The following is a 17,682-nucleotide window of genomic DNA, read 5'->3' on the forward strand; positions in this document are numbered from 1 at the left end:
TTTCAGTAAAATCCTTGGAAAATTGTCAACCAAAAGTAAATAACCGACTTTCCACTAAAGTAGTAAATACGGGTCAAATCCATAGGGAACGGGAATTATTCAATTATTTTTAAGAAATTCAATTTATTAATCAATAAACACTAGTCACAAATACAATGCTAATACAATTACAAATTAACACTACAACTAATTAGAAAAGCACTTCAATCTTCTGTTGCACGCCAAAGGTATTTCTGTCTTTTCGCCAATTCTCAAATTTTTGCACTTGGACAAGAATCCCTGAAAATGTTTTATGCTTTTCAACCTAATATCACAGGAAAATGCAAAGTTAGTGAATAATTCCAATAAATCAAATTAGAAATAAAATTAAACCTAATTTTCAAGAAATTCAAGAAACCAATCCTAATTACACTAAAATAACAAATGAAATATTAAACTAATTCTAAAATTACTTAATCTAAGTCTAACTATGCTGGATGATGCAGATGCAGCAATTAAAATGCAGAAACTAATGAAAATACACTGAAAATGACTAAACTGGCGAAATTACGATCTTACCCCTAAATAGTGCAAAATAGACTTCTAACAGCTTGTCGTAAACTGACTGTTTGACAAGGCAAACGAAGTCCAAATTTCTCGAAATGTGGTCTATTCTGTAACTAACAGATTCAAGAATCTGACAGTTTTTACATAATTAAAAAATAATATCTGGAACTCCAGATATAAACGTTTCAAATCCGGGGAAAATCTGGATATCGTAGGTCCCGAAATTTTAAAATCAGAAAAAGTTGTTTTCACAAAACGCTTAAAAATCAGACCAAACCAACTTGGATTTAGCTGAAATTTGGTCTGCAGACAGTTAATACACCAATAAAGTGAATAGAAATTTTTTTTTTAGAAAAATCAAAAATTTTACACATAAAATAACGCGTGTGCGACAGGGCAACAATCGGGTGTCGAATTCAATTCACTATTCACTTGGGAAGTCTATTTTAAACACTATGAATGCAATCTAAATGCAATTACAGTTCTAAATGCCGATGAATGACAGTGACTATGCAAATGATGAATGCTATTATGCTCAATGCATGGAAGATTAAACACAATATACAAATCACGACTATAGCTAGGTTAATTAAGATATCAAATGCAACTAATTTAATCAAAGATGCAAACCTAACTATGTGAATTAGAAGATGAATTAATTAACACCAAGCACTACTAACTAAATGAAATGCTCAAATCAAACACAATGAACAAGTACACGTTAAGTGAACACTTACTTCTAAACTATAACTAGATCAAACAAATGACTTACTAAACTAACTTACACTATATCTAATATGAATTAAAATTAAAATTAAATAGACAACTAAAGACCAATAAGGTGTGGTTTAAAATATGACTTGGACTAGGTTCACGCCACACCTAGCTCGGTCAACTAAGTTGACTCGATTAGATAATGACTAAATTAGGAACCGAAAAATAAAAATCTAATGAATTAAAAATGACAAAGTCAATTAACACTAATAACTCTCTACACCTAACACACTACTATATTAATCCTAATTAAGACTTGTCTAATTAGGGACTCAATCTTAATCCTAAAGTTAATTAAAACTTAACTAAAATACTAAGACTATGTTAATCTAGGTTAATATAGAAGGGAGTAAAGAGGCTTAGCAAGGTTAAAAGCGAATTTGGTAATGTATCTATTCTAATAAATACTTTGATAATTCAAATGGAAAGTCTCAACATATAAAACCGTCCAGCAAGAATGGGGTCCCACACATTTTTCAAGTGAGCATTAAAAGCACTAGATAATGTTGAAAATATTTCCAAAACCTTGTACACGTTTTGGGAAAGGACTTTTAAAACTTCAAATTAATTTCCAAAAAGTGCAAAGGAGAGAAATCTTGCTATACTTACTGAACAAGAGGAGTTACCCTTTTTGTTGAACGAGAATCCACAAATTTGAATGAGTCTTGCAAATTACCAAATTCGTTTTACAACCAAACCTCCTAAATACTTCTTTCTAAAAATCAATTTCCTTAACTAAGTAATCTACCTTATTACTAAGTTAGTATATGACTAAGTCAATACTAAAACTGCAATATAAAACACGAATTTGAAAAAGACTAATTTAGCTAATACTCAACTTAACACTTACCAAAATACAACCTAAAGAAAACATTTCCTAAACTAAGACCAATGAACCTATACACTATCAAGAACCTTCTATAACCAAAGAGACTTACCAAAAGACGCCTAGAGCTCGACTGGAGCTCTAATGGCTGACGCCCCACTTGGGGAAGATGACTCCCTATGCAAAGATCAAACTTTTAACTAACTACAAACAAGATTCAAAATTAAGCAAATACCACACGATAATGACGATTCTAGATTAACACATGACCACAACTAACTAAGTACACTAATGAAAACCAAATTGACTATGTAATATGCTTGAAATGAAACAGTGCATAAAATGTTAACAGCAACCTAACTAAACGCATAACCTAAAACACAAAAGATTTAAAATTAACACTACTAACTCTATTGTAAAATCAACATCTAACTTAACTAAACATTAAACAACACATTATACTAATGTAACAACTAAAGCTATATGAAAATCCTACAGCCAGCTGGACGACACTACAACTAAGAAAACAAAACTTGATTTTTCATTTTTTAATAGAAATAAAACACCAAAATGATTTTTAGAAGGATCCTAAGATGATGAACTCGACCAACACAAACTCTATAGGACTGTGAAACCAACAAAACCAACGCAGACACACAACTTGCAAAATGAAATCACACGAACTTACCTAAAATCCCATTCTCACCCAATGATTTTTTTTTAAAACAATTCAAACGACACACCTAGACCCAAACCAACCTATACCTTCAACTAAATCATACAAAATACAACTTGAACAAGATCTGAAAGACACTTCTACCTACAGAAAAAAGTCCAGAACAAACAGACACCACAATACCAAGATCGACTAGGATGAATCTAGTCGATTCTTGGATTTTGACTCAAACAAGACCCCAACACAAATCCAATGACAACCTGGGCATAGAATAGATTTTGAAATACATTTTCTCTGCTAAACTAACACAGAAAACCAGAAACAATAAAAAAACAAAAATCGGCTAGAACAAGATCTAGCCGATTTCCACGTTTTGGGGCTAAAACGAGTGGAGATTACAAATCCAACTTATAGAAATGAAAAACAACCTAAACCTAATGTGCTGGTCCGTGCATGAATTCTATACTAGGGCTGAAACAATAAAACACAGCACATAATAAAAAAAACTAAACAAACACATGCACACACGTTGGGTTTTAACTAGAAGAATAGAAAGAAGAAGACCTACCTCCAGGGCGATCCGACGATTGTGGGGAATAAGAGTGTGGAAGATGGCTTTGAAATGACGTCCCAGATTGTTCAATGATGCTGGAATGTTATCTTGAGCATGGATTCTACAGTTGCACCACATTGGAGATCCACCGAAGATGGGAAAGGAGTTGATTCACGATCGGAGGGCTTAGAAAACCGGATGGAGGTAGGGCCAACTCATCTTGTTGGAGTGTTTCGCACTTCCACGCAAGATAGATGTCCTCCACCTCTGCTACACCTGCAAAAACACAACAAACAAGGGTTAGATCCAGCAAGGAAGATAAAGCAATAGAAAAAATTGAAAAGGGAGATGAAGCAATGCTTGAGTTTTAAGCAAAGAAAAACTCGATCTTCAAGGCAAATGAAGTGAGATGAGAGGTTGGAAGAGGGCTGGAGCTAGATTCACAAAGGGGGGCGTCAATTCCAAAGCCAAAGACGCCTAGGGTTTGCTGAAAAATCTAATTTATACTTTTTGCCTTTTTCAGAAAAAAGTTTAAGTAAAAATATTTTACCCTGCGCCACTTTCTGAGAGGGTTTTTTGAAAATATTTTCTAAATGGGTATGGATATGCGTGTGGGCTGGATTTTGGCTTTCTAAAGGTTGATCCAAGGCCCACAACAGCCTAATTGGGTCGGATATGGATCCGATCTACCTCGAAATACATGCCCGAACACTAAAATAGCCATAACTCTTTCATTTTAACTCTCATTTCTCTGAAATTTGAACCACAACCCCTTTATATCAAAATACATCTAAACATGGGTTTTAAACCTTAAACTCACCACAGAATGCATGAATAACTAGCTAACATGATGTGCATTTCATGCATCATCAAATACCCCCATGCTTGAATGTTTGTTAGTCCCTTAACAAACCACTAACTATGTTATGCAACATAAACAAGAAATGTTAGACATGTATGCATGAAAAACTAACTCACTTTCATAGGAATCACAGTTGCATTTAGCTTATGCAACAAGCCCTTTAAACCCCTGGGTTACCCCAGTGGACGAGTAAGGTCTCGTGAGGGTTTGTAGAGATGCTACCCACAAACATCAATGAAATGCAAGAATGAATTTTCAAAATTATTAGGCAGTTAAGAAAACAGTTGGAACAAATATTTCATGTAATGGACACTCTCAAAACAAATTCAGAAATCTTATGCCACCACAGTAAAAATCTCTTTCCTTCACTTTTTTAAAAGTGTAGCTATCTATGATTTTTCTCAGAAAGTCAAGTATTATCATGTATTACTCATTTATCCTCATCTGTATATTTTTTGCATAATAATTCACAAATATTCCTAAGCAATGAAAATTTTCTCATTCAGCTCATTCTTTTTCTTTCTTTGGATTTTCAATTTTTCACCCTTTTTTCAATTCTTTCTCTTGAGCATTCTTCTCACTTGAGCACTATTTCGAATATCCAGTTTTCGTGACCCGTGTAGCGAGCTTTGGGTCAGTGACTCCTAGGCCAGATGACCTTAGGGCACTAGATACAGAGTATCCCTCGGACTTAATTGCTCGAGTCACTGGACCTTCTATTCTAATAGTTTACGTATAGTCTTCCTCTCATCATGTGCAATGTCTCTATCTCTTAGGCTTTCTATGCAGTTCATGTAACAAGCTTTCAAACCGGTGGCTCCCAAACCAGATGGCTTTAGGGAACTAGGTGTAAAACACCCCTCAGATTCTACTTACTCGAACTACACAGGCCACAGATATCGACTAGACAAGAAGATGATCTCCATCGTTATCCTTTTCGTCAAGAGACTCAAACACTTTATCTCGTGCTTGAGTTCCATGTGATCATCACAAAATTTTTTCTCTCTTGATGGTTTCTCTCTCTTCCTTCTCTTTTCATTTCCAACCTTTATTTCCTCCTTTTTGAAGGGAGAAAATAAAAGATAGAAAGAAAGAGAGAAGAGAAAAGAAAAGAAAGAAGAGAGAAGAGGAACTCTTTTGCGGGGTTTCACTTGACCTTGATTTGAAAGTATTTAGCAAATAACTCGTCTCCGTTTTGAAAATATTTGCAGGAAAATGGAGAGACGGGATTCGCTCGTCGGTACGAGGTTCGACCATTCCTGACGTCTTTACCAGGGGTAATCGAACCAAGAATCGAATCTATGCCTTTTGCTTTGCCTAAATATTTATCTAAGAATTTATCCTAAGTCTAAAATGCACAAAGAATCATGCTTGTGCGATGCAAGGATGTATGCTCTTTTGGGAAAATGTTTTGAAAATCTCCAAGTATTTCTGAGATAGACTTGATAATAGAATGAAAAAATGATTTCTGAATGGTTGAATCTAACTTAGAACTTGAGATAGATCAGAGAAATTCTAAGTCTTTGAAGTAATTTAGAGTTGGAAGAATAAATCTTGATTTTGGAAAGAGAATGATTTAAAGTTGAGATAAAAGGGAAAGAAAGGAAATTTTAAAAGTTTTAGAAGATGGACTTTGAACTTATATTTAGGAGAAGAGATAAAATTTGAAATGGAATTTAAATTTAAAATTTGAAATCAAGACGAATTTGAGAAGTCTAAAGTATTTAAAAATAGAAATGGATTTAGGAAGTTTGGATGAGATCTGAAAAATGGGATTAGATTTGAAATCTGGAAATGAAATAGAATTGGATTTGAAAGTTGGAATTTGAAAATAGAATTTGATTTAAAATCTGGAATTCAAATCTGAAGTCCGGATCTTAAGATGGATTTGGATCTGGAATCTGAGATCCAAAGTAGAATTGGATATTGGACCCTAAAATGGAATTGGATCTGAAGTCTGAGACCCAAAGTGGAATTGAATTCTGGATCCTAAAATGGATTTGGATCTGAAGTCTGAGATCCAAGGTGAAATTGGATTTTGGATCCTAAAATGGATTTGGATCTGAAGTCTGAGATCCAAGATGTAATTTGGATTTAACTTTGGATTTGGAATTTCAAACTTGATTTGAGAATAAATGAATTTCAAAGTCAAATTGGACCTGAATTTGCAGCTTGAATTTGGAATTTAGAAAATGAATCAAGAATCTCAAAGTTAAATTGAACTTTTGAATTTGATTGGAGTTTTGAATATAAAATGAATTTGGAGTTTTAAAGTCAAATTGAACTTTGAAATCTGATTTGAATTGGAAATTTTGAATATAAAATGAATTTGAAATTTCAAAGTCAAATTTGAAATTTGAAATCTGATTTGAATGGGAATTTTTTAATACAAAATGAATTTGAAATCTCAAAGTTAATTTGGACTTTGAGATTAAATAAAATGAAATAAAATCGAAAAATGAAAAGATGAATTGGATTTTACAAGAATTGAAGATTGATTGAAGATGATATTAACATCACATGGAACTTTGAAAAAGGAATTTTGAAAATATGATGCAGTTCTATCCTAAATGATGAATGAATTTAAATAATTTTCGAAATTGGATTTGAAAACCATATTTCATTCTTTACATGAATGTAAATAAGATTAATGATATAATACACTCCTGACTATGGTCATTGAATGTATTACATAATAATCACATTTAAATTCAAGTGAAGAATAAAACATATTTTTGGTGCTTTTATAGAGTTTAATATGAAATTAACTCTCAATATACTCTGACTATGGCCATTGGTATATATACTGAATTAATTTTAAATTGAACTCTGATAAAAGAGGAAAATATTTAAAGAAAATATAATGAGTTTTGAAAAAGGATCCAGTGTGGATCCAGTGTTATTTTATAAAAGATAAAAATCCTAAGTTTTGTTTACATCCTGACTATGGCCATTGATGTAAATCATCAACTTAGAGTTAATTACCTCTCACGAAATGGTGCACGTGCCATTCGTGTTCTCATTTGTGAGATTTTGGAAAATAAAGGTAAAAAGTATGAAAATAAGCAATTTATGATATTTACAATGCTCATTCATTCTATCTAAAGCTGGGAAATATACACTTCTCATTATTATCTAACTATTACAGACTTTGAACAAAATTGAATTTACAAAATTTCTTATTCTTCAAAAGAAAACCACACCCTTTGCCCAATTCCTGCAAAATTCAAGTGTTAGTATGTAGTAGAAAACACACATGGAAAAGAAAGATAACACTTGATATGTAAGACGAAAAAGTGTAATGAGATATATAAGGCTGTATATATATACCTGAGGGAATGGATACTGGGAGTGTAAAAGGCAGCTATAAAGGTAACAGATACAATAGTACATGCATAAGGAGAAGTGAACATAATGTGGGTAAAATAAAGTGACAGATACAGGTGTTTGTGCATACATTAATGAGGGGGTGAAGGTGAATGAAGTACAAATGCTATGAAGAGTGAATTGGCAGGAAGTGGCTGGGGCAAGGTTGCTGCCGCATCCCGAGTTATTGACGATAATGTTGGAGGATTAAAGGGGGCAGAACTTGGTGGAGCTGGAGTTGTTGAAGCAATTGGAGTATACTTCCAGCAACAAGATTTGACGCAGCTTGTCCATAAGCATTTACATATAAAGATGATGTAGGTGTTGGAGCAGTAATGCACAACCCGTAGATGGGTACTACTCTGCTACAGTGAGTGCCAAACTGCTGTAAGTGGAGCATAAAATGTGTGGGACATAGAGGCTGGCGCAACAAGGTGCTGCTAGAATCTGGAGTGCACTGGCCTCCCTTCTTGGCAGTGAAGATTGGTGAGTTTCAGCAATGTTAGTAAGTTTAGCACCCACATCTCTTCTTAAGTTGTTGTTGGTGCTGTGGCAATTCTTAATACATTCACAAATGAACCATTCTCACAATGCTTTCAATACACAGTCCGTGAATCTCACTGTGATTCAATTCAGAACTGATATTGTGAGTCTAACAATGATTTCAATTCAATCCTTGAGCCAATTTTACTGTAAACTGAAAACACAAAGTGGCAGCAGATCTCAAACGTAATGTTGAAGAAATCAGAAAAGACAATGATGCTAATTTGCAGAACTAAACTAACTTGCAGAAATTCAAGACATCAACAAAATGAATAATACAAGAAATGCAGCATGTAAACACATAGTAAATTCATGTAAAACAGAGAATCATATAAAACTGTTGAGAAACTCTGTTTTGATGTCACATAATATGATACACTGTCGTATTTGATTTTATATGATATGATAATATGTCCTCTTGAAAAATGTTATATTATGACTGAATATGTTTTGCCATAAATCTAACGAGTATTTGATGCAAGGATATCTCACCTGAAATTCCACTAAAGGGGGGGTGAATAGTGAAATACGATAAAGATCGATAAAATAAAATAATCAGGCAATAAGGCACAACACATAAAACACAGAATTTATACTGGTTCGGTCAGTATCCAGACCTACATCCAGTCCCCAAGCAAACCACTTGAGCTTTCCACTATAACATCCGAGTCACCGGATAAATAGTACAACACCCTCTTCCTCAGAGGTCTTCTTCTCTCAACAGAGAAGGGGCACACCCTCTTCCACAGAGGTCTTCTTCTCTTAACAGAGAAGGACAACACCCTCTTTCACAGAGGTCTTCTTCTCTCAACAGAGAAGGGCAACACCCTCTTTCAGAGAGGTCTACTTCTTTTAACAAAGAAGGAATACAGTGAATAACAGAGTTACAATACTTCCTATAGAACCTTCAGAATGATATGAATGCACAAATGAAGGATTCTCAGAATGTTCTGTTTGTCACTCAGAGGATGCTCTTTGTCACAGAGCTGGATTTGACTTTTTCTCTTTTCTTTCTTTTCTTTTTCTCTTTCTTTTTCAAGGCTCTCTTTTCAAATATCGAATAGGAATTTTTCTCGTTGTAAGCTCACATGTCCATTCCATGTTGAATAGTTTATTTGAGTGTGTTTATATAGCTTTAAAAAGTAGTCGTTACATTTTGGAATTGTAACTTTTTGAAATGTGAAATGTTATGTCATTTCAAAAATATCTTTTAGAGAAATTCGAGAATGTCTTTTTCCAAAAAAGTAAAATAGAGGGTACACTAGTCGTTGTAATATTTTAGGTAATATATATTTTATGTAAAAAGTCTATTTCTTACAATAGTACATTGAACGTTGGGTTGTAGTTTTGTCTTTATTCTAATTAATGATTTGAGGTACATTAGTACTTCTTTGCTTTAAATGAGTGTAAGTACAATGAGTGCTTTGAGATATTTATTTGTACATAGTCATGTCAAGTGTTTTCTTTATGTTGTGTTTTTCAAAGTCTCCAGAGAGAATGAGGACCAAAAGAAGGTCGACATTCTTTGAGAAGGATATTAACAAGGATTTGTTACAGGAGGTATTTAATGCTTTGTAAAGAGAATGATGACTTCAAAGTAAGTCGACATTTTATGGTTTTGCAAAAAGGTAACTAGAGTCCTTTCAAAAACATATTTTATTTGTTTTTCTTTTGTGTAGCCGATTTATGTTTTTGTCTTCTTATATTAGAAATATTTCTTTAAAGAAGGTAACTAGAGTCTTTTCAAAAACATATTATATTTGTTTTCTCCATGTAGCCGATTTTATGTTTTTGTCTTTTTCCTACATTCCTTTTTTCATGTTGTCTTGTATATAGTGTAAGGTACAATTATTACATGACAAAATATCTTTTTCATAAAAGGTTGTAAGAAGGTACAATTATTGGTTTTCAAAAAGGAGCTTTTTGAAACTATCGTATACTTTTATGATATAGTGTTTATGAATGAGTATGTAATATGCAATATGCAAGTTTCTGAAGGTTCTGTTACATATGACTCTAAAGAAGAAAGAAGTCTTCATCTTGAGGTAGCCGATCTCTTCATTTGAACTTTAGGAATGCATGGCTCATCAAGCTTTTTCTTCAAGGAGTATGATTGCACCATATTTGTACTTGAACAGGAAGTCTCCATCCTTATTGGGTGAGATATCCTTGCATCAAATACTCGTTAGATTTATGGCAAAACATATTCAGTCATAATATAACATTTTTCAAGAGGACATATTATCATATCATATAAAATCAAATGAGACAGTGTATCATATTATGTGACATCAAAATAGAGTTTCTCAAAATTCTCCCCCTTTTTGATGATGACAAAATATGCTCCCCCTGTCAAAAAAACATTATGCATAGAAATAATAGTATGATAAAATATTTGAAAAAAAAAGGTATAAAGAGAGTATTTCTCCAATAATGGAGACAGGTTTTCTCCCCCTTTGTCATGAACAAAAAGGAAGGGATCAGATTAAGAGAGTTATTACAGACCAAATATTACAGTCTAAAAGTAATTAAAAGTTATTACAGACCAAAAAAAATGAGTTTATCTCGAAGGTGGAGGAGGTGAATGTGTTCGGTCGGCACGATTTCGCTTGCGAGTCTGCTGCAACAGGGCTTGATTACGAAGGATACGATCTTGAGAGTGCTTGATATCCATCATAGCAGAAAAGTAATTGAAGGAGGATGTTGGATCTGCTTCATCAGAGACGGGCATGTGCAGGGACCTTAGATTGAAGGTGGTATCATCGAGGACCTGAGATGGACGGAGGATGACTTCGTTGTGAAGTGGTACTTTGAAGTATTTGAGAATGGGAGTTATGAAACACCCAAAAAGAAGAGGCTCAAATTTTTGATAACGAATAAAAAGAGCGAAAAGAATGGATGACCAGTTTATCGGAAGAGAAGAAAAAATTGCGTAGATAAGAAGAGAGATTTTTCGAGGAACTAATCCCTGGCGGGGAAGCTTGGGATAGATGTTGTGGAGAAGAATCTGGGCAAGTAGTTGAGCATGAGGTTGAAGATTCCTCATGTGCCATGGAAGTTGGTAGCAGTTGGTGCAGAGAAGTATTTTTCGAAGTATCGATCGTTCGATTGGTACTATGGTGTTAAGGTCGGTACCGGTGGAAGGTAGGTTTAGAATTCTACCTATGTCAGAAGCATCGAAAATCATCAGCTTTCCTCGGACTTTGCTGGTGATTGTGGTTTGTTCATGATCAGTAGAGAAGTTGGTATAAAACAGTCGAACTAGTTCGGGATAATAGGCAGCTGGGGATGAAGATCCTAGTAGAGGTTTGAGTTCAGGGAGATAGGTGTCTAAGTCAAAGAGCATGAAGTCGTCAAAGTTAACCAATTTACCTTCAAGAATGGGGCGAGAGCATAGTAAGTTGTAATTGTGAAACAAGTCTGGATACCTTAGATCTGCTGCGGTAATCACATTGTTAGAGGAGGAAGAGGCCATTGCAAGAGTTTGTAAGGAAAAAGGAGGACTAAGAAGGGCGAGTTTGAAGTGGGTAATAATTTGTAGGATGATAGATAGATACGAGTGGAATTGGTGTGTGATGAACCAATCCATTAAATAGAGGAAATGAAAATAATTTGGATAGGTTTTGAATGACATTGGAAGTGAGTGATTTTTAGATTTTAGTCAAATAAGGAAATCCGTGAGGAGTAAGTTAGGAGACTTGTGAATGACAGTGTATTATATTAGGTTGAGAAGGACATAGTATTGAAATATATAGTATATATATAGATTTTACTATGGGTGAGTTTATCGACTAGTGAGAGAAGCCATTAATAGAGTATGGGGTGTCATGTTGAAGTGAAAAGAGTGAATGATTTTTGAAAATAATAGCCTAATAAAACAAACAACTTTTTACTTTATTTGGAGGTATTCTAAATTCGTGAATGGAGAGTTTAGAATAGGACAACCCATGGGGTATGAGTGAGAGGCAATAATAGTTTTCATTTATATATATGGATAAGCGTGAAAGGAGAGTGAAAGATATAAAAAGATGATACGGATATGTAGAGAAGAGAGAAAGGTTATAAAGGACAACATTTACTTGATTTAGATATGACATAGAGTAGAATTTGAATAAATAAAGTTTTGCTTGGATACAAGACTTTAATGATTCTCGATTTTAGAGAGATATACAATGTAAGAGAGAGGCATGGTCACGGATGGAAAGAAATGTCATGATTGCTTATTTAATATAGAAATATTTTTTTTGGAAATAGGGCATAGGGTGATCATGTGATGTGTACTTTGAAAGATATGACATTTTTAAAGAAAAGAATGCCTTAAAAAAATGTTTCATGATTAATGTGTTTTCATATTTGTAATTTTTATGAGTATGCGTAGATATGAGAAGGACACACTTTGACTTTGACTAGTGGTAAGAGAGATGATGAGACAAAAAAGGAGAAAGAGTCAAAAGTATATAAGAATTGATAAATGATAGATTAAAAAAGAAGAATAGACATGGAGGAGTCAGATTCAAAAATCTAAAATATATAATAATAAAAAATGTATTCGAGAGATGAAATGAGGAGACAAAGAAATATTTATGAGTGAAGAGTAATAATTGCTTATATAAGAATCATTTTTGTGGATATGCGTGGAAGGAGTGTAAGACCCACGAATTTCTGAGTGCTTTATTGTGTGATTTGAGTTGGAATGTATGTTTGTGTGTACTTGTGAAGTAGCACGTGATTTGATGAAATTTGACTATGCTTTGTATTTTTGCCTAGTATTCGCGACCTGAAAATCGCGTAAATATAATGTGCAAGTAAGAAGTGTCTAATTCTGGAAGAATTAGCCTCCAACAATTTAAGGGTTGAATTATATTATATTTTTATGGTTTGTCCCCGAATTTGGGACTTATACGACGTAAAAACCTCGGCAGTGCATGTGAATTACGAGTTTGACCCAAGTTTGAACCCGAATCATCATACGCTTAATTCTTGCAATCGGATGAGAATTTCCTTATAAGACTTCATGCATTCCATAGTAATTGAGGTTATAAACGGAACTGAAAGATTTAATTGGATTTATTCAGTGTTTTAAGGCATTAAATAAGTATTGTTGTGACACTTATCAATTGGCGATTTTGGATCATGGATCCGGATCACTAGTAGAGGACCCAAAACCATTGGGCGCCCTCTCTAGAGGACCATTTTATTCATGGTTGACCAGCCGATCAAGGTTTGACCAGCTGGGTGGCGATTTTGAAAGAAGTTGCATGGCTTTTGAAAAGAAGGCCACGATTGGCCCTTTTCTTCTTTTGAAACTCATGATGAGCCTTGAAGCTCATCATGAAAGGTGTTTTTCAATAAAGGGGACCATGGGATTGGCGCCCCTTGGTGTTTTTGTAAATAATTCAAAGGGATTCAAATAACGAAATCTGATTGGGTGAGCCTGGGTGGCTCTTTCGTAAAACTTTCAAACATTAAAGGCATTTTGCAATGGCATTTTTGAAAGATTTCTGAAATGATTTCTAAAGCTCAACATGCATTGGGCGTGGGTACCCATGGGTGGGGTGTGGAGCCCTCCAGCCCTCCATCTTGTTTCAATCAATCCTAACCATCCAATGTATAAACTGTACGTATTTAAGGTTCAAGCAAGAGAGAGAAAGAACCCCCTTGGGCGGTTTTCTTAGAGGAGTCTTTCTCTCCTCCCTTGCTTTTCTCCCCTACTTCTTCTTCTCCAAAAACGGAGTGAGAGAAGTCATGAGTGTGAGTGTGGTGTAGCTCCAGCCTGTGACACCATTGCCTCCACCTTCCTCATTCCCTCCATTTTTAAAGCCGCGAAGGTGAGACACCTCTTTTTCCTATGCTTAGTGTGGATTTCGGATAGGTAAATGCATCTTGTTTCATGCATTTTAGTAAATTGCCAATACATGTTTTCCTTCGGATTTGTTGATGATTAATGGATTAGATTGCATGCATAACGAATGTCCGGTTAAGTATGTTTTCAAGCTTCTTTCTCATGCAATATTGGCATGGTAGCTCAAGGCCATACGGTTTTCCTCATTGGCATGCTTATTAGTACTTCTTAAATCCCAGTTTAGCATTGGAAAGGTGTGACCTGCAAGATAACGGTTTAACTTTTCGTTTTCCCTCAAAAGCTTCAAGTATCATTTTTTTTTTATGATTTGCTTTGTGACAGCAAGACTTCTTAAAGTCTGGTTCGGTTGGCAAGGAGGCACGCCTTGGCATAAGCCTAGCTACTTACCCGTTCGGGTTGACCTGCTTTGGAGGTGCTGGCTTAAGCTCAAGCAGACCGAGCCATGGGGAAATTGCTTCCTATCTTAGCTTTTTACCTCTTTCCTCTCGTCTTTGTCCCACTTGAGCAAAACCCCTTGCCAGCGCCCATTGCGGGTGGCTGGGGTTTTCGTTGGGGCCTGACATGGTCTGGACCGAATCGGTCCAGACCTGTCAAAGGCCCTGGCCGGTCATAGCCGGATTGGGCATTTAGCCCTTTTTGCTTTTTGAGTTGTGTTTCGGCCTTGGCTGCAGCCTTGCAGCTGCAGCTGGGTGCAGGCGGTAGGCCGGCACCCCCACCTCCCTCTTTTTTTTTCGGTGATGGTTGTAGCCAGCTGGATCTGGACCAATCGGTCCAGATCAGCACAAGTGATTGTGCCCCCCTTTTTGGTTTGGACCAATCGGTCCAAACCTGGTCCGATGTGGGCGTCGGACCCTATGTGGGTTCATGGGGTTCGGTCACCCCCTTTTTTTCCTGTTGGGGGAGTCCCTAACCGAACCGACTTTGGTTAAGAGGCTCTTCGCCCTTATGCCCAGCGAACCAGTGCTACACGGGGCTGTTGCAGCCTAGCCACCGTGCTTTGGACTGCAGCCCACTGGGTCACATGTGTGTGTTCACAGCACGGGGTCCAATACCCCAACATCGTAATGGATTTGACTTATCGCAATGGATTGTGCTCGTCTACCAAAGCAAACTTTACATGTAATTTTCCATTCTTATCGTCATGCTTTCGCCTTGTTAGCAGACCTCCGAGTTGCAGCCAAGAAGGGCTGCAAGTGTGTTTGGAGTGGGATCCAATATCCCAACAAGTGCACTAAGTGTCTTGACTTATGCGATGTAAGTGTGAGGATCGATGTAATGCATCATGATTCGACTTAGCGTAGTTGGTACACAATATTTTTAAGTACATAGATGACACGCGCAATGAATGTGATCACTAACTTATGTTAATAAATCTTGTATGTTTGTCAACTACAGAACGTGGGCTTAGTCGTGTTTGCTATGTCTTGGGATACACTATGGATATTGTAGTAGTGCGAGACATATGCAATTTGGCCTATGGATATTGCAGTAGTGCGAGACTTGTGCAATTTGGCCTATGGATATTGCAGTGGTGCAAAGACTTACGCAACCTTGGAACTCCTTGGCGAGTGGCTAGTGAGATGAGCTCGCATATGGTTGCAACGTACGGGTAGGGAACCTTGGCACTGCTTGTGAGTTAAGCCTTTCATGCCAAATGCTTCTAACTATCCCATCATAGCATCATAAAATACGATGTTGGAATCATCATAGGATAGTTCTTTCACCTATGACACAATGCACAAGACTGTTCACTTGTACTTTATGTTCTGTGATGCATAATAGTCACTTATGCTTTGACTACTTGCATTGATGTATGCTAGTTACAGTCTTTCATATTGATACATTTGTACTTTATGTTCTGTGATGCATACCTTGTTAATAATGTGGATCCATTGCTAAATCATGTGTTTTGGTGCATGCTATAGGAATTGTTGATAATGCTCCATGGGTAGATATCATTGTTTTACACTTGTCTATGCTGCAACTGCTCAAATACTGTATATTGGCATGCTACGTTTACCATGTATAGCTTGTTCTTGATTTCCACACTTTTGGCATATCATGTTGGTTTGTCTCACCAGCTCGAGAGAGTACTGACCCCGTTTTATGGGGATACAGGTTTACTTCGATGTGCGGTGGAGCTCGATGTGCTAAAGCGAACTTCGAACCCACACTTCTGAACCTCGCCTGTTGGATCCTGGCAGTGTTTTGTATAAGGGATTGGATATACAATTTTGTAAAGATGTATTTAATAAAGGTTGTTTCATTTTAAATGTTGTTTCACACCTGTAGTGACCGCCTAGGGCTTCCCGCTTGTTGGTCTTCCCCTTGGGTTTCTTCCGCGCTTGCGCTTTGGTTTTCAAAAAAAAAAAAATTCCTCAACGGTCGGGAAATCTGGGATTGGGTCGCCACAAGGAGTGTGAGTTGTCATAGAGAGAAGTGAGATGACATATATGGATTTTTGTGTAGGATAAAGAAGCAATAAAAAAAACATGATTGATGAAAGACATATAGTTATGATTGATATGAATTATTGTTTATTTGATAAACATATTCTTAAAGGAACTCGATTTGAGGAAGTTCATAGTTATTAGAGAATAAAGTTAAGTTTTAAACTAGTGAAGGAGTCACAAACAAGAATTGACAAGAATGGAGGCTCAATTCGTATGAGAGAGAGAAAGTACTAAAGGTACTAATGAGAATAAAAAAATATGAAGTACAAGTGTTTTTATGATACTTTCTGTAAAGCATGAAGAGATAATAATAGATAGTTCGTCAGGCTATGATATAACAGATGATATAGTAAAGTTTTACGTGAGATATAATAGAGTGTACGTAATCTATGATATAGTAAAAAATTTACGTGAGAATATAGCAACTAGATCTTTTAGAAAAAGATAAAAGAACCAAAAAAAATAGTCATTCGATTTTAACTAATGAAAAGTATGAGTTCTCATAAACTAAGTAGAAAGGTGAAACAATTTATCGTAAGAAAAGTTTTCACAAAAGGACAAAAATAATAAAGGAGTTATGAGATGAGTGATGTGAACATTGTTATGATAGCTTTTAATATAATTAGTTTTTATGGATATGAGAGAAAGGAGATAGGACAAGGAGTCATAATGGATGTGTACTTGAAAGATGACAAGTTGAAAGACATAAAGAATGTGTCTTATAAGAATATAAAGTGCACGTGAATATGGAAACTTAGTTTGACTAACAAAAATCGATAAGAAGGAAAGCTATTTAAAATAAGATTTTAACAAAACTTATAAGAAGTATTATAATAAGTGTGATTAATTTATAAGTCACTTAGTTTGCATATTCCTAGTTCTCTTCTAATTCGTGTGAAGTCTTCATGTTTTAATGGTTTAGTGAATATGTCTGCTAACTGTTGATTAGTGGGTATGAATTCTAGTTTAATTATGTTGTTTAAGACTTGTTCTCTTAAGAAGTGGTGTCTTATTTGAATGTGCTTAGTTCGTGAGTGTAAAATAGGATTCTTAGATAAGTTTATAGCACTCGTATTATCACAGAAAATAGTTGTATTTTTAAAAATTAAACCAAAATCTTTTAAAGTTTGTTTCATCCAGATGACTTGTGTACAGGCTAGGCTAGCAGCAATGTATTTGGCTTCAGTAGTTGATAAGGATACACAGTTTTGTTTCTTACT

The sequence above is a fragment of the Nuphar pumila genome, chromosome 8, assembly GCF_984573655.1.
Source record: "Nuphar pumila chromosome 8, dmNupPumi1.hap1.1, whole genome shotgun sequence".
Lineage (NCBI taxonomy): Eukaryota > Viridiplantae > Streptophyta > Magnoliopsida > Nymphaeales > Nymphaeaceae > Nuphar > Nuphar pumila.